Source organism: Cricetulus griseus (assembly GCF_003668045.3).
Source record: "Cricetulus griseus strain 17A/GY chromosome 1 unlocalized genomic scaffold, alternate assembly CriGri-PICRH-1.0 chr1_1, whole genome shotgun sequence".
Taxonomy (NCBI): domain Eukaryota; kingdom Metazoa; phylum Chordata; class Mammalia; order Rodentia; family Cricetidae; genus Cricetulus; species Cricetulus griseus.
In genome coordinates this window covers 106960741-106985143 of record NW_023276807.1, presented here as the reverse complement: position 1 = coordinate 106985143, position 24403 = coordinate 106960741, and the positions used below count along the sequence as shown (strand labels likewise).

Here is a 24403-nt window from a genome sequence, read left to right as displayed (position 1 = left end):
CTGTGAGCAGAGAAGAAAGGTTCCGCTCTCCGCCCGTGTACCACGGCGAGTGGAGAAAGGTTCCGGCCTCAGTTACGAAAGCGGACTCTTCACTCTAGACGGAGACACTCAGTATCTCCACACTCGTTTCTCCTCGCTGCAAACCGGCAAGCTCAGACGCTCGGAAACTTCCCGGTGCTTTTAGAACTGGGGTTCAAGGAACGACAGTATCATGAAGCCAGAAAAAGTGCTCCATTACGATTCTTTAGAAGGCAGGCGGTTTGGTTGACAGGTGCGAGGAGTATCACCTTTGACCTTTGGTGTCAAGGGTTCCCCTTTGAGCAGCAATGAATGATGACCGGAGCTAGAACAGGGTAAGTGTTCAAGAAACAGAGTTAGAGGCCAGTGGCCTTTCTTCTTCAACCTTCAGCCACTTCGTAAAACGAATCCAGCGCCTTCTTTGGAATGCACAGAGAGTTGAACAGAAGGCGCATATAAAACGTTTTCATGTTGTTTGACTCTTAGTATGTGGCCATTAGGCATTGCCGATGTTGATAATATGGTTGTTCACAGTCTTCTTACATATGATGCTGAAGAGGCTTAGAGCATAGATGAGGAGAGCTTGCAGGAATGTATCAGAGTCAGACAAAAGTGAAAGTCAGTGAAACATACTGACCTTGATCGTGAGTTATGTGCTGAAAAGTGCTCTCTTGAATCATAGTTATAGGGAAAGGAGGAAGGGGGAAGAATGAGAGTTACTTAAGTTGACTAAAGTCAGACAGTAAGATTTTTCTGAAAGCTTGACTCGTGGTTCATTTTATTTTTTATACACTTTTAACTAAAATACAATTACACCCTGTTCCCTCCTCCATTCCCTTTCCCTGTTCCAATCCCCTCAGTTCCTCTCCCTCCAACTCCTTCATCATTCTCCTTTTCGGTCTCAAATTGATAGCCTCTTCTCCCTGGATTATTATTGTTACATAAAAGTATCCATAGATATATAACCCCATTCTGCGGAGTCTGTTTTTTGTTTGTTTGTTTTGTTTTTTATTGTTGTTGTTTGTGTGTCTATGGTTTCCAGGATAGTCACTTTGTATTGGACAACCAATTAGTGGGCCCATCCCTAGGATAGGCTAACCATCCCTCTCTCATCAATCATAGTTGCCTGGAGGCCAGTAGTTTCTTGTCCAGGGGTGTGACCCTGTGGTTCAGTTTTAATTTAATATGGACAATATAACTATGATGTGTGTTAAAATGCAGCTTTTAACCGTCAACAAGATGAAAAGCTAGTCTCATACTAACCCTGGGATCATATTTGCCTTTGCACTTGCATGCCCTAATCAGTTGTATGGCTGAGTTTTCCAGAGACACTCATCTTACAATAGGCTAAATGCAGAGCAGCTGTCTTCTATTAAGCCAGACTTAAAAGAGAATTGCAAAAATGCAAGTGCCAATTCTTCTTACCCAGTCCTGTATTGTTTTGAAAAAAACTGTTTCCTCTATGAATATGTTTATGCTAATATGTAGTAGATGTACCCTGATTATTTTAGGTGGATAAATATTTCCAAGTTGTCCATTTTATTTCTAATATAGTAACTATCAATAGATAAATATTGATGCAAACAAAAATTGTTTAAGGCCCTGTATAATTTGTAGGAATATAAAAGTTTTCTGAGATCAAATGTTTGAGAACCACAATATTAAAGACATGTTTAGAAGAAATATATGACAAGGAAATATTCATATAATAAAAAAGAAGTAAAGGATTATTGAAGTATAGTCACTTCATCATTCCTGAAGAAAAACGTCCTTACAACTTGAGGAGGAGGAAGAGGCATAGGTTGAGAGAGAGAGAGAGAGAGAGAGAGAGAGAGAGAGAGAGAGAGAGAACAAAATCTGTGCCAGTGATTCTGCCTTGCATCTTACATAAATGGTGCTTTGTTTTATGGAGACATTAATGAGTCTTTGGCTATGCAAAGGTAAGCCTGGGGCAGAGTAAATGGAAAGAGAATTAAATTGCCTTGCATAACAAAGTGCAGGAGTTAAATTAGGAGAAAGAAGAGAAAGCCAGATCTTGGAGGGGTCCAGGAAATTAGAAAGTAGATAAGTGGGAAGAGGTTTTATGTAGGAGGGACACTGAGCTCCATAAAATATTTTAGTATGTGGGTGGTGCCTTGTGTGAGCCATGTGCTTGGTGCAGCTGGGTGTGGTTATAGAGGTGGGGATGAGCCTCCAAGTTTTCTGTATGGCTCTGTAAAAGCAGAGAATGCTGTAGTGGAGATGGGACCCAAGTGAACTCCAGACAGATTGTACAGCCTTAAGTGGTGGTGAATACATAAAACCCTTGACACATTTCACAGAAAAGGCCACTTGTCCTGACCTTCTGACTTGTTTCATTCTATTTTGGGGTTCTCACCCTCTCCCCCCCCAAATGAGTTAAATGATGGGTGCTCAAGAACTATGTCCATATCTAGTTTTTTCTTGGGCCCTGTATTCAGTAAACAGGATATCTAGTGGGCATTAGAACCCAAAACTTGCAAACAGGATCTGTAAATATAGCTAAGTTACAGTTACAGGTCTTGAGCAGAATACTCTTGAATGATACCATAGGGCCTGAAGTCAGTAACAGTGTCTATATAAAAGATGCCAACAAAGGAATGTGAAGACATAGGCAGATAACAGACAGATGTAGCCCCATGCCTAGAAATGTTGACAGTAACCAGGAGTAGAAGAAGCAAGGGACCATTCTTCCTTGAGAGCCTCAGAAGGATGTGTGGGTTTGCGAACACTTTGATCTCCCTCCAGGACTGTGGGAAATAAATGCCTGTTGTTTTAAATCACGAAATTTGTTGTCATCTGTTACTGAAACCCCAGGAAACAAATGCATGCCATAATTCCCTTTTCTTCCCACCCTCCCTTCATTTTCTGGTCTCTTCTGTGCCTGCCTCATTTCGTTTGAGGTTCTTTTGGTCCTCTGTCTCTGTTTGGGCACTCATTCCCTGCAGACAAGTCATCTCCAGCTGCCTTCAGTCTGTTTCTTTCTTGACTTTAAATCCTGCAACTACCTGCCTTTGTGTTCTCTTCTTCCCATCTGTTTAATCTCCCTACAATCCTCCATTCTCAGAGAATTGCAGCTGACTAGGACCCCCATCCATCCTCAAAGGAAGAATAGAAAGAGAATGAGCCTAATCTAGTAAGAAGGGATGCCAACAAGGGTACTTTTCATTGAATATGCAGTGAATAGGGCATCCAGTGATCAACAGCACATGGCCTATGCATTTCTCAAATATGTGTCTCAGCTCTTATTGCCAGCTTCTCCTTTAATGAATTTCTTGAATGTAAGAAGATTTGTTTACAAGTTCTACAGCAGCCTGTAGTATCTGAGGTAGGGCTTGTCAATCTGGAAAGATGTTCCACTTTGATAGAAGAGATGCTTGCCACATATTTACAACCACTCCAGAGGTTAGTGAATGACACGCTTCCCCCAGAATTGGAGGTGAGGATGTGAGCCAGTCCCAGAGTAGTAGCATTGATCAAGCAGACTCTACAGCAAGGGTCTCCTCACAAGGATAAAATAGAACCCAGGTGTTATGGATATGTGTACAATGTGAAGATGTGTTGCTATGATTGGTGTAATAAAAAACTGAAACGCCAATAGGAAGTCATGAGAGATAGGTGGGACTTCTGGGCAGAGAGAGGATGCTGGGAGGAAGAAAGGTGGGTCAAAAGCCAGACACAAAGGAAGCAGGATGGGAAGGAAGTACAGAGTGAGTAAAGGTAACCCAGCCATGAAAAATAACTTAGATGAATAGGTATAGAACTAGTTAGGAACAAGCCTATACTAAGGCTGAGCCTTCATAACTAATAGTAAGTCTGTGGGTCATTATTTGTGGGCTGGAGAGTCCAAGGAGAAAACTTGCTACACCCAGGCTCTTGAACATACTCAATTTGTCATCCCAGGGCCATATGGGTAGGTTTTGAGATAGAGTTACAAAGAGAAAATATAATGTGACAAGCTTTCTCATTGGACTATCTTTGAACCATCAGCCTGCATGTGTGGGCCCTGGTGAACAAAAGTCTTCAGAAGAGCCCAAAAGAAGCACTGTTGTAGCTAGCATCCTCTGTTGAGGCCATGGTCCCCAGACACTGAGGCTTGGCTGGCCAGCAGCCATGGGATCACATGCTTGCTTTTCTTCTCTCTGGACATATGAAGGCTCAAGGGTTTTAATAGCTAACCAACTTTTCTGAGGCATTGAAACAACCTTAGAAGTCCAAGAAACAACTGCCAGAGGATGACTTATTGGAAGGAGAAACCAACACAAGGCACCAGAGACAGAACGACTTGTTGAGTTTGAATCCCAACTAAATCACTAGCTATTTGACTGGGCAAATATTTCCCCAAGCTCCCCCTGAAACTGCAGGAACAATGCCTACCACCATGACTTCTCTGAACAGGGACCAACCCTCAATGTTCTTCACCCTTTCTGGAAGTTGCCATCTGGTTGTGGGGCAGCACCCATGGGTTCTCATTTTCAAATCTGTGGAATGTGATTGGATCACCACTTCTAAGCAACTCAGCGTGGAACTTCTTGCTTTGGCCTTGAAAAGAGTGAGTGCATTCTGCAGAGTTCTTCTAAAGTCCCATAAAGTAAAAGCTTAGCCTCCAGTTTGACACTGCTGGGAAGTAATTAAAAAAGGGGCTTTGGTTGGAAGTGTACAGGTTATTGGGGTTGTGCCTTAAAAGAGAACTCCAGTCTCTAAGTCTTTCTCTCTTTGTTCCATGTTGAGGTGAGCAGTTTTACTGAGACATTTTCACAAATCACACAAAATGACTAGCCAGTTCATTGTGGACTAGGATTCCAAAACTGTGAGGCCAAATGAACCCTTTCCCCCCTCCTAAGATGAGTGGGTGAGATGTTTGTTATAGTAACAGAAAGCTGACCAAGACACTTATTGACCAGTGGCCTTAATTCCATATGTAACCTCAATGTTATGCAACACACATGTCCAGATAGTTGGAAATTGGGGCTCAGAACATCTTTGGAAGTGCCCTTTTCTGTTGCAACAGAAATGGGGATGGTGATTGTCAGCTGGTAGAACCCACTTGTGTCTTCCTGGGTGAGCATAAATCCATCTGTTCTTTTTTTCTTTCTTGAACAGAATTTGTGGGTCTGCTCTCTGTCCCATTACTGAAATACCAGAACTTGTTGCTGCCTGCCACTTACAGATGTCAGTAAGCAGAGATGGAATTGAATCTTCAAAAATGTCCTTTATTCAGATCAGGTGGCAGATTACCACCTTAAAAATGTTTCTCTTCTCATCTCCTGCTAGAAGGTTATTTGGGAGAATTAGGGAAAGACAAAAGCATTAGTCTCCCTAGAGCTCAGTCTCACCCTTCTGTGGGATGGTCAGCCATCCTGACATTCTCAATGTCCGTGTCTCATTATCATCCCTTGCCCCTATATCTCAGTGAGTGTCTGGGCTCAGGCAATGCTGGAAATGCTGAGTCTGTTAGTCTCTGCTGGTATTGGCCTTGTGCTCCTCTAAGGGTATCTGGGCTGAGAGGGAGGGGGTTAACACAGGACAAACTGTCTTGGGAAGTGTATTCATGCTGAGCCATTGAAACATGCCTGTGTTGTTTCCTCTGTGCCATGTGCAGGACACTACCTTTATGATACAATTTGAAAGCATGCCTATCTGCCCCTCCCATCTCCCATGTGTATAACGATCTAGTTTCTACAAAAATGAGGAAACAAGTACACCTGTCTTCAAAAGGCTTAATCTAGAAACTTTTAGATGCTTAAAGCACAAGGTAACATTCTCCTAAAGTTTCTTGCCCTTTCTCCCTCTCTTCAGATCCAAATCCTGCTTTGCTTGCTCCTTGTCAGAGGACATAACTCCCAACAACAATGTAATCAGGTCACTGAAACTCAAGTCCCCCTCTCCTTGCCCCCACAGGCTTGAAAGTTGGTGTGACCTCTCCCTAGCTCTCACTTTCTCCACCCCAGGAGTTTCATAAATCACCTCATAAAAACGTATTTACTGGTTCCCCTGACATAATAGCAGAATAAACTGCTCAATACACCCTTGAAGAGTCCCCCCAGAAAACTTGAGCACTGTGCTGCTGGTGTGGCAATGGGATTTCCAACTTGAGCTTCCACCCTCTGCCATTTGACAGTGTCTTCTGTAATTAAGACAACCGAATCCTCTTGTTTTTTATTGAGTTGGATGGCGAATCACAGAATAAATGCTTTCCCTTGCGCTTTAAAAGGATTTAATAGGAAAATATTTTCCTACATCCTGTTTCAAGGGGAAAATGTGATTTTAGGGACATTTTATAGTTCACAACAGGATACTGAAGGGCATTTGGTTTTGCTTTAGTTTATTATGACTGTGTTTCTGTAGCATGAAGTAGTCTTTGTGATTATTTAGATAAGTCAATAGATAGCCACAGAATTATGGAAACCTAGGGCTGGAAAGGCCTCAGATATTAGCCAGACCAACAGTCTTCATCTCTCAGAGAACATAAGTGACTTGTCCAAGGTCACATGTTAAGCTAGTGGGATTCTTTATGGTCTGACTGTTGAATGCTTTGGGACTAGCTGTGTGCTGGAAGTAGGGATGGCTAACATAGCCTTTATACAGAGAGACCTGTTTGTATCTCTGAAAACTTTTTAATTTGGGAGCTGAAGTGTGTGTGTGTGTGTGTGTGTGTGTGTGTGTGTGTGTGTGTGTGTGTGTACACGTATACACGCCCACAGACATTCACGAACCCCTGGGCAACCCATATAACTATCCCTATATTCAGTTGGTGAGACATTCAAAATATCTCCATTATCTATTTAATACATGGCACTACACTGGGTGTAGAAAATATGAAACAAAGCTTAAGTTTCTACCTTGGAAGAGGTCAAGAACTAACAGAAAATCCATATAAACATCATGGAGCATCTCTTGGGCCCTTTTCTGTTGCTACAATAGAGTATCTGAGAGAATATAAAGAATAAAGATCTATTCTTATCTCAGTTTCATTTTTGTTGCTGTGAAAAATATTCTGACAAAAAGCAACTTTGGGGAGGGAAGGGTTTATTTGGCTTACAATCCTTGAAGGGAAATCAAAGCAGGATCTCAAACAGCGGCTCATACCACATCTCAGTCAGGAGCAGAGAGGAACAAATGCCTTGTGTGCCTCCTGCTTGCTGTTCTCAATTCAGCTAGCTTTCCTCATTCTTACAAAGTTCAAGCCCAAGCCTATGTAATGATGCCACCTACAATGGGTTGAGTTTCTACCTCAACTAAAATAATCATGATAATCTCCATGGGCATGTCCAGAGCCAACCTGCTCTAGGCAATCCCCTTTCAGGCTCTCTTCCCAGGAGACCCTAGGCTATAGAAAGTTGGCATTTAAAACTAACCACCACAATTCTCACAGTTCTGTGTGCTCGGAGGTCCAAGGTCAAGGGGGCACATCAGATGATAATCTTCTTGCTGCCTGGGATTCTGTAGAATTCCAAGGAAGTGTAAAGTCAGTTGGGAGAGCAGTTTGTACAAGGAAAAGCCCCTCTGGCCTTTTTAACACACCCACTACAGATTAATAGGTCCCCCCCACACACACATACACACAGAGATAATGACACAGTAAGCCAGATCAAGCCAAATTGAAAAGGTATAACAACAAGTTTATTTGAGCAAAGCAACTCCCATGTGAGCTCTCCAGTGCAAGAGAATGAGGCTGGAGCCATACCCCCAAACTAAAGCAGGGAGACTTATTGATTCAGCGAAGGGGTGTTGCCTAAGTTTGGTGAAAGGCTGAGTGCTTTAGCTGGGGACTTGGTCAGCTTGTGGGAACAGGGGAGGAAGTTGCCATAGTCACCAAGAATGCAGAACTGGGTTTTTTGGTGCCTTTTCTTTGGAGACTCTCTGAGTGGGCGGGGTTTGGAGAGAGTAGAAACAGCTAGTGGGATTCTTTATGGTATAATTCTGCATAATTCTTTCTGGATTGTGCAGGAGCGAACTGGAGGTTCCAACTGAACACAGATAACTCATTAACCTATAATGGATTAACCTATTGTGAGAGCAGAAGCCGTCTGACCCACTCTTCCTGAAGACCACGCCTGCTCCCATTCCTTAACAGCTCACCGTGGAGGTTAAGTTCCAACACAGGTTCTGATTAAGATTTTTTTTAAAATCTTGGTTGTTTTCTGTTGGTTTGTTTGTTTTGAAATGCAGCCTTGTGACAGGTCTTTGGGTAGTTGGCTAGGGGTTTTCCAAGGTCATTCTGTGAGATGAGGAAGACTTGACTGTCAGAAAAGAAAGAAGACCCAAGCAGGGAGAAGGTGTAAGCACCAGCTTGATTGGAGCAAGGAAACAGCCCCTTCAGGAAAGGAGGACCCCAGAATTGGGAGTCTGCCAAATGGGACTACAGAGTCCAGCAAGGTCCCTGGATCATCACCTTCTCCCTTCTTGGCCCTGTTTGTCTGCCCCTGGGGGTACACTTCCTTCTACCCTTCTCTGCCCAAATGTCCTCAGGGAACATGAAGCTGTGGTCTTGGGCAGCTCACTCTCACTCTTCCTACTTATTTTGTTCCTTTCTCCCTCAGTTTCTCTGTGTAGCCCAGACTGGCCTTGAAGTCAGAATCATCCTACCCCGCCTTAGAGTGCTAGGATTACAAGATCACCTCACCATACCCAGCTTGAATTTCTTTTTAATGACATCTCTGAAAAATGAAAAATTTTAAGTTATGGGATCTTAGCCTGCTTGGGGGGGTGGTGATCAGAGCTGGAAAGAAAGCTCAGTGGGTAGTTTGAGTCCCCAGAACTCACTGAAAGCTGGGAGCAGTAATGTTTGTAACCTAAGTGTTCCTACAGCAAGGTGGGAATGGAGACAGGAGAATCCCTGGAAGCTTGAGAGCCAGCTACTCTGTCATAAGAGGGTGAGAACAGCAGAAATAGCAAGGTTGAAGGCAAGACCGACACCTGACCTCTCTGACTCCATAAGAACACACACACACATGGACACAGATACACACAACTTAGAAGTCTCTCTCTCAGTAGAACTGTAGAACAAGGACACTGTGTCTTCTGGCTGTCTCAGGAATTCCAGATTTGGTAGTGCAAGAAGCAGATCTTAGCCTGATATCAGAGTAGAAGCTCTGTGTCACAGTTGTCTGTGTCAGACAGCTCTGGGTTCAAATCTCAGTCACTTGTTAGATATGAGCTCTCTAAGCCAAGTCTTTACCAGTGAATTAAAAGATAAAGATAAAACTATCAGGCAAGGTGGCTCACAGCACACATTTAATCCCTGCACTTGAGAGAAAGAGGCAGGGAATCTCTGAGTTTGAGGTCAGTCTTGTCTACAGAGTGAGTTCCAGGGCAGCCAGGACTACACAGAGAAACCCTGTCTTGAACCCAGCCTAAATGAGATACTCTGGATATAAAGTGTGTAACACAGGTTCTGCTCTAGAATTACTAATAAAGGATACTGTGCACATGCATAGCAAAAAGGATGATGGGTGATGCTGGGAAGCTACTGGTGGTGGACATCTGAAAGGATGTTTATGTTACTTCCAGGCCTCCATCTCCCCCAACAAATGGGTGGTACTCAAGACAGAAGACTGACACCTTGGGTCAATGTCTTGAGTTATAGGAAGTCCTTGGGACATGTTCAGCCTCTGTGGTCTGGGTAAGCCATGGAGAATGTTCTCAGATTTGGAGTGTTGTTCTGGAGAGCAAAAGATTTAGGGGATGGATGAAATGAAAGAGCTTGAGTGTTTGAGCCAGTGGGAGAGACCAGCTGTTCCCCATTTCTGCTTTAAACACATTGAGAGGTAATGAGTTTACACTGAAGCATGAAGGATTTAGGCTAAACATTAAGAAGAATTTCCTGAATGTGGGTGTTGTTGGGCTTTGGAATGAGTTACCAAGGTGTTTGAAATAAGGGCAGTGTCTCTTCTGGCTGCAGCCTTCAGGCCCTTGGAATGGCTTTGCTCTCATGTTCTTTCTAAGCTGGAGCACCCTAGATACTCAGGGAACCTTCTGCTTAGGCCTGTTTGAGCCAACCCTATTGTCAGAGACCTTGATCCACCCTAAGAAGACCAACTGTGGTGCTAGCCAGATCATTGCCTCAGGCCATCTGCAGCTTGACATTCCACAGATGCCACGGTTGCTTATGTAGGCTCCTCCAGTGACCAACATCTCTCTTTGAAATTTATTAAGAAATTCTCTGTAGGGCCCCTTTCACCAAAAGTGCATTTAATAAAGCTTGGAATTTCCTCACAATACACTTATTTAGTTGATATATTTTTAGGTCTAGGTTATTACTCAGCTTCACTTTGCTTTGCAGGCTCGGGGCAGGCCAGCGCAGCAGGACTGCAGAGGTTTTGGACAACCAGATCCTGATCACCTACTGGACTTCTCCAAGGCTTCCCAGGAAAGCAACTTTCTAGCCATCCATTTAGGAGGCTTTTTGTTTTTGTTTTTACTTTTCAAGACAGGGTTTCTCTGTGTAGCTTTGGAGCCTGGCACTCGCTCTGGAGACCAGGCTGGCCTCAAACTCACAGAGATCCGCCTGCCTCTGCCTCCCTAGTGCTGGGATCAAAGGCGTGTGCCACCAACGCCCGGCTCATTTAGGAGGCTTTTAATTGAGCTACTGATTTCCATAATTGTTCTTCCAAAAGGCAGGCAAATTGCAGCAGCTTTGAGCTTCCTGGAGATGAGTTTTCTATCCACCCACCCAGCAAGTAACCCATGGTAGATTGTGTTTCTATTGAAAAATTAGTTTAAAAATGAACAGCTCTCAAAGGGGTCAAGATCATGCTGGGGAAACGCACAGAAACAGCTGACCTGAGTTAGTGGGAGCTCACTGACTCCAGACTGAGAGCTGGGGAACCCTGCATAAGACCAAACTAGGTCCCCTGAACATGGGTGTCAGCTGGGGACCTTGGGAAGTCTATGGGGCCACTGGCAGTGGAACCAGTATTTATCCCTAGTGCACGAACTGGCTTTTTGGAGCCCATTCCCTGTGGAGGGATACTCTCTCAGCCCAGATACGGGGTGGGGGTGGGGGTCGGGCTCTGTCCTGCCCCAATGATGTGACAAATTTTGATGATTCCCCCATGGGAGACCTCATCCTCTCTGAGGAGTGGATGAGGTGGAATGGAGAGATGGTGTGGGGAGTGGGAGGACGGGAGGGAGAGGGAACTGGGATTGGTATGTAAAATAAAATTTTTAATTTAAATTTAAAAAGTAAAAAATATTTCCTACTTAAAAAAATGAACAGCTCTCACTCAAGGAGGTGTTTAAGGAAGAGCTCATATACTGACTAAAAGCATATGCATTCTCTATGTGCCCCTTTGTTTTGGCCAAGGCCCTCATTTATAAGCACCTAACTGTCATCAGAAAATTTTCCCATGGCAGCTGCTTCCTGGAGATACACCAGGCACTTGCTGATCACAAGATGAGTCCAAGTCTCATCCCATCCCCCCCCCATCCACACACACCACACACACACACACACACACACACACACACACACACACACACACACACACGCCCATGTGCAATATAGTTCCACCAGGTTAGGACTGACAAATGATGGCTTTCAAACCCAACAGTTAGGGAAAGTGAGAGCATTCCTTTTCTTCAGGTTCACTCCAGCACGGGGTCAAGTATAGGGCAAGCCAGACTCTCTAGAGTGAGCCTTGACTTTGGAAACCACCTACTGCACTCAGCATCCAGCAGGAACCTCAGCCTGCAAACATCACTCCCCCAACCTTATTCTTACTTCTTCTTGGTCTACTCTCCCACAGGAGCGCTTGGGTGTCCTACCTTCTATAGTGCTATGGTTTGTCTGCTTCTATGTCTTCTGGAAGAATGTAAGTGGACTTTTCTCTGCTTCACTAGCCAACCACAGCCAGGCCTTCCATCGCCTTCTATCTGTGACTTTGAGTTCCTTCCTCCCAGTTTTTCTTGTGTTTGTCCTGTTCTTAGGGAATGTAAGTTCCAGGGAGTGGAGGGTGAGGATACAGTGCAAAATTCTTTCCCTATAGCAAAATGGGCTGAAAAATGGTAATGAGGGCGGTAGCCAATCCTTGGGCAATCCTTACCAGGTTACAAACACAGTTTTCAGCATTTGATGGAAAGCAAACTTCCAAGCCCATAATGTAGGTATTCTTGTCACTCCTGTTTCATAGGTATGAGAAATTGAGATACAGAATGGTTAAGACACTCAAGGTTACACAGAGGTAACAGATCAGAAACAGAAAGTGGACAGCTCAGCTCCAAGATGTAAGGGCACCTCAGGAAGAGCAGTGAGAACAGCATCCGTGAGTCACCCAGGGGGGAATGTTGAGGAGCTGCAGGGCCTTTGACATCCCTCCTCTAGACTCCTGTGTGGTTAGAGCCTCCTGTGGGGGTTCTTTCCCAGTTGTGCTTGCTGCTCAATCAGTATCCCCCTTGCCTCCATACCACTCTCTTATTAACTGCCTATCCCAGCACAGACACCTTCAGGACTGGTGCACACTTCCTGCTCCAGGGTTACCCTCAGTGTCAAGATTTCTGCCTCACTATTATGCATTTGTGGACAGCCCTAGGAGCTCACATTCACACCTGGGATAACCTAGGAATTGGTTCAGAACAGAAAAACTCATCAGGAACCAGGACTGCCTCCTGAGCAGGATGTAGCTGGCTTCCCTCGATCTGACCTACCTATTTTCTCCCAGCTCTAGGAACATTCCCCTCAAGGAATAGAATTTCCATAAAATAGTTTCCAAACATATTAAGGGAGCAGACATCGGAAGGAAACCCACAATTAAGGAGTTTTGCACACTCGGTGTCTTTCCACTGCCTGGGGTATCATCTTCCTGAATTAATGAGGTCTGGGCAAAGGCTGGAACCCAGAATATGCTCCAAATTCAAGACTTCAGGCTGCTTGTCATCCTGGCTGGGGTAGGACAGATGAGGAAGGAAAATGTTGGGGTGAGTTTTCAGGATGTGCTGACAAACAGAAAGAGGAAGGCTGAGGCTGTGAGTTAGGGCAGGAATGAGATTCTGTTGGACATCATTCTCTATCCTTTATCTACACTGTCATTCACCAGCCATCTAGCTGCTGCTTGCTCTTTCCTTCTTAGAGGCACTAGGAGCAAGTTGTCGGAGGTCTGGAAGCAAGAATGACCAGAAAAAAGGGTTGGGCTGAGGCAGGATGTACTTAGGGTGTGATGAGTCTGCCCAAAGTCCACCGACTAAGGTGCCCTGGCTCTGGAGTCAGGCAACACTGGTTTTGTTTTGTTTTTTGTTGTTGTTGCTTTGTTATTGAGGCAAAGTTTCATGTATACCAGGCTGGGCTTGAACTCCCTATATAGCTAAGAATTACCTTGAACTTCTGAGCCTTCTGTCTCCACCTCTGAAGTGATGGGATGATATTTATGCAGCACCATGTCCTGTTTTGGCACTGGTTTTTAATCCCTGTTCATTCAGTTGGCACTGATGACTAGCTTTTCCTTTGTGTTTCTTTGTGAGACCAGAATCACACTTGATGCCAGGAGTGTTGGTGGATTGGCAAGTAGAGTGAGTAACATGCTCATGACATGACGTCTGTCATCAAGGCAAAGCAATAAACATTTAATTCTAAGATGTATAGGCACTGTTGTGGCTGCAGGAGCTTGAAGAAAATGGGGGTCTGGCATCAGTAAAACCCCTTCTTGTACTTACAAGCCTTTCACTAAAACATTTACGCAAGTGTGAGAGCACTATGCAATTTGTCTAAACTGTGGAGATCAAACTGAATAAAAGAAAGTACATGAAGACCAGAATCCCGGGGACAGAGGCTCATAGGATTTCATTGCCCCCCCCTAAAGCATGGAAAGAAAGAAGCAACACAGAAATGGAGAGACGCTTTGGTGTTTGTCTGGAGAGTTCATTTTGTATGCTACCCACAAGCTGTTTACAGAAAGAAGTAAATGTGACCTGATGTTTCAGCTCCAGGCACAGTATCCCAGACATTAGCAAAACCCACAGGGTGCTTTTTCACTTCTCCAGCATGGCTCCACCTCCCTGACTGGCTTCCTTCCAATGAAATAATAGGCACAAATTCTACCTAAAAATATTTCATGAAATATGTGCCAGCCTATAAAAACACAATTCCAAAAAACCCTCAAGAGTTCAGTACCCATCCACCTATCTTTCCATACACCTACCCACCCACCCATTCATCCACCCATTTATCCATCGACCTACCCACCCACCCATCTACTCATCTATCCACCCACTCATCCACCCTTCTATGCACCCACCCACCCATCTATCCAACAAATGCTTATTGACAGGTCATGCTTGCAAATCAATGTGTGTTAGGGACAAAATGTTAAAAGATGAACATCCAGTGCAGGCAGTACTCCAGGAACACTGTAATGAATGGATGCCCAAGATAGTAGTCCTATCACCTGGGATGGGATGGGGAAGCAACTTCAGGGTGCAAAGAGCCCTGGCATCATCCACTCACCCTTTGCTTTTCCTCTTTCCCAATTATCATTCCTCTTGCCTCCTTTTCCTTTGGAAGACACTAATAAAAAGTCGAATGAAGGATCTCATGGAACAAAAACCAAGCCATACTTTGACTTATAAATCTCTTCCAGAAAAGCACTAGCAAGAGGTGGTTTCTGCTGTACTTAAATACTTCCACCAATGGGAAACTCCTATAGGCTGGGCTAGAACTCATGATCTTCCTTCATGCCTCAGCTTCCAAAGTGGTGGGGATAGAGGCCTGAGCCTGCAGACCCAGCAGAGACTCACTCCATCATGGAAAACTCTTTAATCAGTTCTTTGCCCCAATTAGTTGGTTCAGCAAATCTTTGCAAAGCTGTGGTCAGGTCCCCACACTAAGAATCCCAGGCAAATCTGACATAGCCCCTCCAAAGGCCCTGCTCCTTTGAGGCCACCTCTTCTCTTGCCTCATTTTCTACACTGTACCTTCTCAAGTAGATTGTAACCAGTCAGACAGGGCCCTTGTCCCTCCAGCTGAGCCCAGGCTTCAAGTGTGGTCTGATTCCTGTCCTTGTGGGCTCTTCAATCTGAGACTTGTGTTCATACAACGAGCCTCGAGGAGCTGTTAATGGTTTTGGCAGCAAAGCCCTTTCCTGAGGCACAGGGCCGACATCCACAGATACTTCTCCCATCCTTTCATACATATTTTTTCTTTTCTTCCCCAAAATAAGATTTCTCTGTGGAGCCCTGGCTATCCTGGAACTCACTCTGTAGACCAGGCTGGCCTTGAACTCACAGAATCACCTGCCTCTGCCTCTGCCTCCCAAGTGCTGGAATTAAAGGCATGTGCCACCACCCCTGGTGCCTCTCTATGCCCAGCTCCTCACATGGACTTCGAGGAAGCATATCTCTTCTCTGTCTCACATGTGGGACAGCTTTCAACAATGTTCAGAGTCTAAAACCTGCACTGCTAACCCGCTCAGAAATGCCTCTTGGGCCTCAGAACCCTAAAACACTCAAGTCATTATTCCAACACTCTCAGCTCTCTGCCTTGTTGGGGGAAAGGAAGGACTCTGGCTAAGACCTTTGTTTCTTAAGGTGTTTCCCCCGATTCTACCGGGTATAGCACTGAGTTGGAGTGACTATGACACTAATATGCATATTAGCTTCTCAGGTCTTTTGCATCTCTCATAGTTCAAGAAGACTGTGTAACTTAAATTTTTTCTCTGAGAAAGAGAGAGACAGAGGCAGAGATGCAAAGAGAGACAGGGAAAAGAAAAGGGAAGGAGGGATTAGGGTGAGATTCTGTTATGCGTGAGTGTTTGTATCCCCGAGGAGCCTGCCAGTGAGTTACTGAACACTCCTTCATGAGCTAGGCTCATTCATACACACGCTTACTCGTTTTGTAGCATTTACCCACTATTGCCAAGCAAAACTTATTCTTTGGAGGACTTTTTACCTAGACGCCACAAAGAAAATTGAAGCAAACAAATATATCATAGAGAGTATTTACCCTCTTCTAAAGTGCCCCAAGGGTACTTGCCTCTTAAACTGCTTGGTGATTGCCAGGCAGCAGTATTCAGTTTACATAGAGGCCTGTTGTGAATGGATTCATTCAGTTAGCTCTGAAGGAGGCCTGCAAGAAGGCTGGTTCACTCTGCGAGCTGGAAATACCCAGAGCCTCCTCACGCACCTTCTGTTCCTTCTAAATGGCCACTGCTTAGCACTGAGCACAAAAATGCCATGGGAGCCTATGAGCCCCTAGACCCTTAACCATGAATTCTACCTCACAACTTCCTTTCTTATTCTTGGGAGGGAAGGAAGGACCTTGGCTCAGGTAACTGCCCAATCTCCCAGTAGAGCATTGTGATGGATGGCAGAGACTGCACTGTGATCTATGCCAGGAGTTGGGTAGAATTGGCTAGTGGAGCCTTTGGAGATCTGGCCTCTGGGATAAAACACTGTGGCTAGAACACCATTTTCATTAGAGAAATTAAATCCATAACAACTATGAAATGTTTAAGTCAATTCCAGGCTTCTAGAAAGTATTCATAAATGTTAGCTATTGCATTAATTAAGGAAACACAACACCCACTCAGAGCCCTGCTGACTACAGCTTAGACAGAGGAGGTGGTCTAGGGCTGTTGCAGGCATTTGTCCAGCAGCTCAAAGAAGGTGAGGACTAATATTGCTGAAATACTTTCTGTTCATTCCCTCTTGATTCCAAGAGGGCTGTCATAACTCCAGCCATTGCATCCTTGTTTAACACAATAGGAAAAGCCTTCTCAAGCAAGCTTTGACATCACAGACTGAGAAAGGAAAGCTGTCCTGGGGATCTGTGAGAATGTTTCTGTTCAGGACTCAAGCATCAGAACCAAGTTCCACTGCTGTCCTCTTGCTAGAAAGAAGCAAGGAAAGTAGGAACAGGACAGTCATGGGGCACCCAAATCACAGGTCATTTCTAGGAAAAGGGAAAGGGTCAGAACATGAAAATGAACACAGTGGTCATGACAAGTTCGTCACCTTTCTACCATCTGCCTCCCACTGGCAGCCATTACCCAGGGCCTTCATGCAGTTATAGGTATTAGTCAATGTCATCGAAGTCTTCTACACTAGATAAGAGTGGTCTCCCCTGACCTCTTCCTGTGCACGTGGAGAAAAACGTGTTTTGTTCCCCATTCTTCAGAAGTCCATGCTAGTTGCAATTGCTGTTATTGCTTCATAACAAATGACCCTAAACCAAAATAAATACTTCTGTCTTTCTGGAGACCTGCAGGTCAAATGAAGGGGCTCTTGTCCAGGAAGTTTGCTCAGAATGCCTACATGGCCACCATTCTAGTACCCTGAACTAAGCAACACTTTCTCTTAGGGAAATGCTAATGTTTTCATGAGGACAGCATCTCCACCGGATTCTGTACCAATGGGAGAGTGTCCAAGATCAAATCTCATGTGCCCTGTTAGCTTTAACTGTCAACTTGACATAGTCTAGAGTCATCTGAGAAGAACTGCCTAGATTAGATTGACCTGTGAACAGAACATGACTGTGTGTGGTCTCACTATATACCTCTGGCTGTCTTGGAACTCACTCTGTAGACCAGGCTGGCCTTGAACACACAGAGATCTGCCTGCCTCTACCTCTTGAGTGCTGGAATTAAAGGTGTATATACCACTATGCCCAGATGATTTTTTCTTAATGTCCAGACCACTATGAGCATCACCATCCCTAGGCAGGTGGACCAACCCTTCAAGATATAATGATGGGCTGGAGAGATGGCTCAGAGGTTAAGAGCACTGACTGTTCTTCCAGAGGTCCTGAGTTCAATTCCCATCAACTACAAGGTGGTTCACAATCATCTGTAAAGATATAATGATGAACAGCACCATACCTCTCAGTTCATAATCTGCGACAGATAGGAGTAGGAACAGCTTATGGCTGTTCTACTTAGGACTTCTATCACTGTGATTAAACACTATGACTAAAAGCAACTTGGGGAGGAAAGGGTTTATTTCAGCTAATGACTCTCAGGTCACACTCCATCACTAAAGGAAGTCAGGGCAGGAAATCAAAGCAGGAATCCTTAGACAGGAATTGAAGCAGAGGCCATGGATGGTCACTACTTACTGGCTTGCCCCTCATAGCCTGCTTTCAACCCAAGAGCACCTGCCCAGGGATGGTACTGCTCTGAGTAAATTGGGTCCTCCCACATGAATCATTAATCAAGAAAATGCCCCTGCAAACATGCCCACAGGCCAATCTCATGGAGGCAGTTCTTCAATTGAGGTCCCTTCTTCCCAGGTGTTTACAGTTTGTGTCAAGTTGACAATGACCAAGCAGTAAGACAAACAGAAAATGTAGTTGGTAAGTGAAACTCATTCTTTGATGGTGGCTTGTCAATTGGGAATACTATATGGCAGCTTCTTACACAACTCACTGTGCTTTTCCCATACAAAGCAGCAAACATCCTCTGCATTTGCTAAAGGAGTTGAACATTCGAATCCACACAAACACCTGCACACAGCTGTTTATAGTAACTTTATACAGGACTTCCAAAACATAAAAGCAACTAAGGAGTCTTTGAGTAGGTGAATAGGTAAATAAACTGTGGTATATCCATCTAGAGGAATATTATTCACCATTTAAAAAAATGAGCCATGAAGACATAGAGAGACATAGAAAAAACTTGAATGCAGAGAAGGGTGTCCACTTACGCCAAAAGGCTGCATTTTGCACAATTTCAATGACATTCTGGACAAGGGAACACTAAGGAGATAGTGGAAAGGTCAGTGGTGAGCAGGGCTTCGGGAAGGAGAAGGGAGAGTAAGCAGAGCATGGAGGATGTTCAGGGCAGTGAAACCACTGTGTATCTATTCTTCTATATAACGGTGGGCATTTGTCAGACCCACAGAATGAGCACCAGTTAGTTAACAGTAACTACAGAAGTTTTCTCACTGCTGTGAAAAAAATCCCTGATGAAAGCAGCTAAGGAAGGAAGGGTTGACTTTGCTTTATAGTTTGAGGGTACAGTCCGGCAGGTGAAGAAGTCATGGCAGCTGGAACATGAGGAAGCTGGTTGCATTGAGACCACAGTCAGGAAGCCAAGAACCATGAATGCCGAGACTCATCTGGCTTTCTCCTTCTAATTCAGACCAGAATTCCAGCCCATAGGGATGATACCACCCACATTCAGGGTGGGGCTTCCTATCTCAACTCAATCTAGAAACTCCTTCCCAGACACGCTCAGATTTTGTTTCCACAGTTGCTCTAAATCCCATCAAGTTGGCAATTAAGATTAACTATCGCAATGACATATTACTCCACACCAGTGAAGGACACTGGCAATAGAGATCGTGCAGGTGACTGGGGGGTATGTGGGAATTCTGTATTTTGTGTTCTTTATTACAAAACTGAAACAGCCCTATCCTCAAGGTCTTTTGTCTTTGAGAATAAGATAATGAAGACACAGTGTAGTGTACACACTTTCCATAACCCGCTTTCCCTGGGCACAAATGAAGCCTTTCTGACAGGTGAGTTTGAACTGAATCTTGAAGGGTAGGTACAAACCCCCAGCAGAGTAAGAACAAAGAGGAGCCTGGTCAGAGAGGGGCCTGTGCAAAAGTCTATGAAAGCCCCTTGTGTGCATTGGCTTATGTATGGCCCAAGTGTTTAGAGAGCTGCCTGCCACAGAGGAAGTGCTAGGAGAACATCCAATGACTGGGTGGTTGGTCCTTCGACTGTATAGAGTCAGGGAGCTCTGCATCTCAAGTAGGGGCAGCAACAAGTGTGAACTTTGACCACTCCACATTGGACAAACATGGGACTTATCCCAGGAGAAGCTAATTCTCTCCCTCCCAGCAGCCATTAGTAACCTGTAGTTCTTTGTCTGGGGATATACTCACCACCAGAAATGACTCAGCAGGCATACACACACATAACAATATGTGTAACAATAATAATCAAAGAGAAGAGGCTATCACCTCGAGGGGGGGACCTGAAAGGAATTCTAGGGAAGGTATCTAAGAGGCTGGAGGGAGAAGGGGGTGTAATATTATTTCAATTAAAAACATGATTTAAAAAGCTGGGTGTGTTAGCACAGGCCTTTAATCCCAGCACTCAGGAGGCAAAGATAGGTATATCTCTGTGAGTTCAAGGCCAACCTGGTTTGCATAGAGAGACCCTGTCTCAAGACACAACCCCTCCAAAAAAAAAAAGTATGAGCTCTGCAGTCCCCTTTTGTCTGTTCTGAATGCCTCATGGGCCTCAGAAGGTCCCAGTCACCCTCTGGCTAGAGAAAAACATCTTTTAGGGTTGACACTAGTGCCTAGATGGGACTTGGATGGCAGAGAAAGGCTTGAATGCCAAAAAAAGAAATTTGGATGGCAGATAGCAGAAATGGGCTTGGATGCCAGGCTCTGGCATCATGTGTATGTTGTATGTTATGAACAAGTAAAATTGGAACTGAGAAAGTCACATTTCAGGATGGTTCAGTATTTCTTAACACTGAGCCAACAGCCTGGGGGCTAAGTCATGCCCTGGTGGATTTGGCTGCATTGGCCAGTTAAGAAAGCTCATTGCCATGAAGGCATTTGGTGCAGAAGGCGTTGAGCCAGAGTGGGAAGGGAGAAGGAGTTTCCGATGTCCTCGGCTCTGTCCACAGGTACTGACTGGTACCAGTCCACAAAACCTGGCCTCTGTCCTTACTGCTTCCTCTGCAGTCTTCAAGGAGAGACCAGTCTTGTTTTCCTCACCATTACCTCTGGGGTCCCTGGTTCCTGCGTCATGTCCTAGCCAGTGTCTGTGTCTTTCTAGTGGCTAAGTACTGCCAATGACCACTTGCTCTCCTTGGCATTGAACACAGGAGCGTGTCAGGCGGCTCTCCTTACTGTGATTCATCAAATCAGGCTGGAGGAAGCAAATGAGGTGTTTTCAAAAGCAATTTTCAGAGTCTTCCTACTTGTCTCTTGCCTTAAAGTTTGAAGGCTTGGAATCCCCTGTGGCACAAAGGACATGTTCCTGCACTATGCTGAGGCTTGGCCAGGCCCTTAACAGTGACTCCAGTCTGCTAGTCAGTGTTGGTTCAAGAATACAGCATGTTAACTACACTGTGGCACATACCTATAATACTAGTACTCAGGAGGCTGAGGTGGGAGGATTCAGAGTTTGAGGCCAGCATCAGCTATTTAGTGAGTCCCATGCTGGTCTAGGATAATGAGAAGGAAACAAGGGAGGGAGGGAAATGCTACTGAAGCATCTCCTCTTGGTTCTCCTTTCAAAGTCCCAGTTCCCTTTGTTTTAATTAATCCTGAGCTGGGTCTGTCTGGGTCTTCTCCCTTCTGCATGAGTAAGTGGGGGAGCTATGTTATTGCCTCTCACAAGTGCCCAGGAATATTTTGGGTGTTTTTTTTTTTGACAATTCATATCCCACTGACTTTGTGGAGTACTTCCTGCGAACCTATGAATCACTTTCATCTCCAAGGCTCAACTTCCTTATCTTTGAAATAGGAAATTGGACCCTCTCATATGTACAGCTGTGGCAGGGCATGCTCCTTTTTAGACCATAGAATCAGAGGAGAAACCTAGAAGAGTCTTGCCTATAGGAGCCGACATTCTAGTAAGAAACAGGCACCTAGGGAAACCGTATTAAAATTTCAGGGAGTGGAAACAGCAGCCTGTGGATGGGTCACTCCAGGGAACTGGCTACCTAGATCTTAACTATGAAGAAATGAAGTTAAAGCAGGTGCTGGGCACGTGACCTGGGGGAAGAGCTGCTCCCAAAGGTCTCATGGGGACATTAAGGCAAAGACCCCAGAGACAGTGAGAAGAGCCACATGTGGAAATGTGGGTTCCAAACACCAAGCAAAGGTACAGCAATACATGGTTTCAAAGGCAGGAGAGTGCTGGGCACATTATAGAAACATCCAGGAGGCCAGGATGGCCACACAGATCAAAACACAAGGAGATAGCAGGAGCTGGACCAGGTCATGCATCTTTCATGGACCAGTCAGTATTGTACATAGTTATTTATTCTAACAATAGCAGAGAAGGAGTTCGGGTCTAGGCAGTGAGTTATAGGTTCCCAGTGTTCATATATGCACCTGTGCTAAACACAATCTCAAACCTACAGAAAAGATTCAGGTGTTGTCAAATGGACTTTGGGAGCCCATTCTCTATGGAGGGATACTATTGCAGCCCTGATACAGGAAGGAGGGCCTGGGCCCTCCCCCAAATGATATGACACACTTTGACGGTTCCCCGTGGAGGGCCTCACTATCCCTGGGGAGGAGGTGAGGGATGGGTTGTGGGAGTTGGTGGGGAACATGGGAGGATGGGAGCGCCAGGGCATGGGGGATGGGTATGTAAATAAGAGTGCTTCTAAAATAAAATAATGCATGAAAAAAAATTCAGGTGTTGTACCAAGAATTTCTTTTCCTGAATTACCCGGATGTGACTTGTTAGCATGATGCCTGCTGCCCCTCAGATGCTTTAGTGTGTTTTCTAAGAAACAGGAGGTCAACTCTCAAGATCTCATCACACCACACCACACACTCACATCCCAGTGAAGTTCTTTATCACAGAAAAATCCTGTTCAGAGTCACACTTACCTTTGGAGTCAGGTCCTACTACTCTCCTTTGATCTGCAATGTTCCTGGATCTGTCCTTGAGGCTCTGGACCTTGGCCCTTCTAAATATCACATGGCATGTTTTTACAGTGTCCCTTGTGATGGATGATGGGCTCTGGAAATAGAGTCCCTTGACTCAGGAAAAATGAGGCCTAAGTCTTCTCCCCTAGGAAGAAAGGTGTCTCACTGTTAGGGACTCAAGCTACAACACAGAAAGAGAGGAGCCTGCAAAGACTTTCTGCAGGCTGGAGTGCAATTGGAGGAGATGATGGGAACTCACAGGATTTGGAATCACCATAGAAACAAATGTCTGGTAACCTCTGTAAGAGTTTCTAGATTGGGTTAATTGAAAAGAGAAGAGCCACCATAAATGTGGGTGGCACCACTCCATGGACTGAGTCCTGAACTGAGTACAAAGAAAAAAGCAGCTAGCTTCAGAGTTCATCTTGCTCTGCTTCTCCACTGCAAATGAAATGTGACCAGCCTTCTGCTCCTGTCACTGTGCTGACTTCCACTTTGATGGACTGTATCCTGGCAAACTGGAAGTCACACCAACCCTGTCTCCTTCCCTCCCCATTTCCTTCTTGTTAGGTATTAGTCACAGCAATGAGAAAATTCACTAATGCATCTCTCAGTCTGCATGTGGCTGCCATTTTATCCTTGCTGAATTAGGGTATGCCTCTGTTCTGTGTCTTATTGGTCAGCAGATATTCCAGCATCCTGTTAGTGATGATGCTCACATGGATAGACCAGGAGAGCTCACCAGGCTCTCCACTGTATGTTAGTGTTTTTGCTGTCTCCCTGTCTGAAGCCGATAACCACCTTTAATAACTACTCTATTCCTCATCAGACTTTCTATTTCTTCATATATGTATCACCCATGTCTGGTTTCCTATCTTACTTACTATGGGTTATCACTTATAACTTTCTCTGTGTGTTTATATTGAAATTGCCCCAGAAATGGCCCGGTATAACTACTTTGCTTTTCTACCTCATTCTCATCATTTTTGAATATTTACTTTTCTGGGTAAGAAAATATTTCAGGCTTCTCAACCTAGGTTATGTAAGATGGTTGTCTTAGAGTTTCTATTGCTATGAAAAAGAGATACCATTACTCTTATAAAGAAAACATTTAATTGGGGTGGCTCACTTACAGTTTTAGAGGTTCAGTCCATTATCATCATCGTGGGAAACATGGCAGCATGCAGGCAGACATGGTGGTGGAGCCGAAAGTGCTACATCTTACAAGCAACAGGAAGTTGACAGAGACACTGGGCGGTATCCTGAGCACAGGAAACCTCAAACCCTCCCCCACAGTGACACACTTCCTCCAACAAGGTCATACCCACTCCAACAAAGCCATACTTCCTAATAGTGCCACTCTCTATGAGATTATGGGGACCTGTTACATTCAAACTACCATGATGGTGATTCCATTAGAACAGTGGTTCTCAACCTTCCTGATGCTGTGACACTTTAATACAATTCCTTGTGTTGTGGCAACCCACAACCATAAAATTATTTTGTTGCTACTTCATAACTATAATTTTGCTGCTGTTAAATATATATATATATATATATATATATTATATATATATATGATTTGCAGGATATCCGTTATAGAACCCCTGTGATTTTGGCCCCCAAGGGGACAAAGGCCATAGGTTGAGAACCACTGCATTAAGTGTAGTGGAGCTAGAATTCCCAACATCTAGTGATGTCCCAGTGTCTGCCTCAAACCCACTGTTTTTGGAAGGTTTTGGGATTTGAGTAGATCTGTGCTGCCTGAGGTACAAAGCCAGCCTGTGCACTGACCTGTAGCACACTG

The 24403-nt window shown here is 44.6% G+C and overlaps 2 long non-coding RNA genes across 3 annotated transcripts; one reads left to right on the top strand and one right to left on the bottom strand.

The window, feature by feature from the left end:
• The first annotated feature begins 44 nt into the window (after positions 1-44).
• Positions 45-10873, top strand: LOC103161677. Of its 2 annotated transcripts, XR_003479486.2 has the most exons (4): positions 45-353; positions 7987-8142; positions 9550-9661; positions 10322-10873. It is a non-coding gene; the product is annotated as an uncharacterized LOC103161677 (long non-coding RNA). The 2 variants fall into 2 exon arrangements; XR_003479485.2 differs by lacking the exon at positions 9550-9661 and having other exon boundaries at positions 49-353.
• LOC103161676 lies at positions 6760-23828 on the bottom strand. Its single transcript, XR_003479487.2, has 3 exons — positions 23730-23828; positions 22558-22741; positions 6760-7479 (listed from the first exon to the last, which is right to left on the bottom strand). It is a non-coding gene; the product is annotated as an uncharacterized LOC103161676 (long non-coding RNA).
• Positions 23829-24403: the final 575 nt, after the last annotated feature.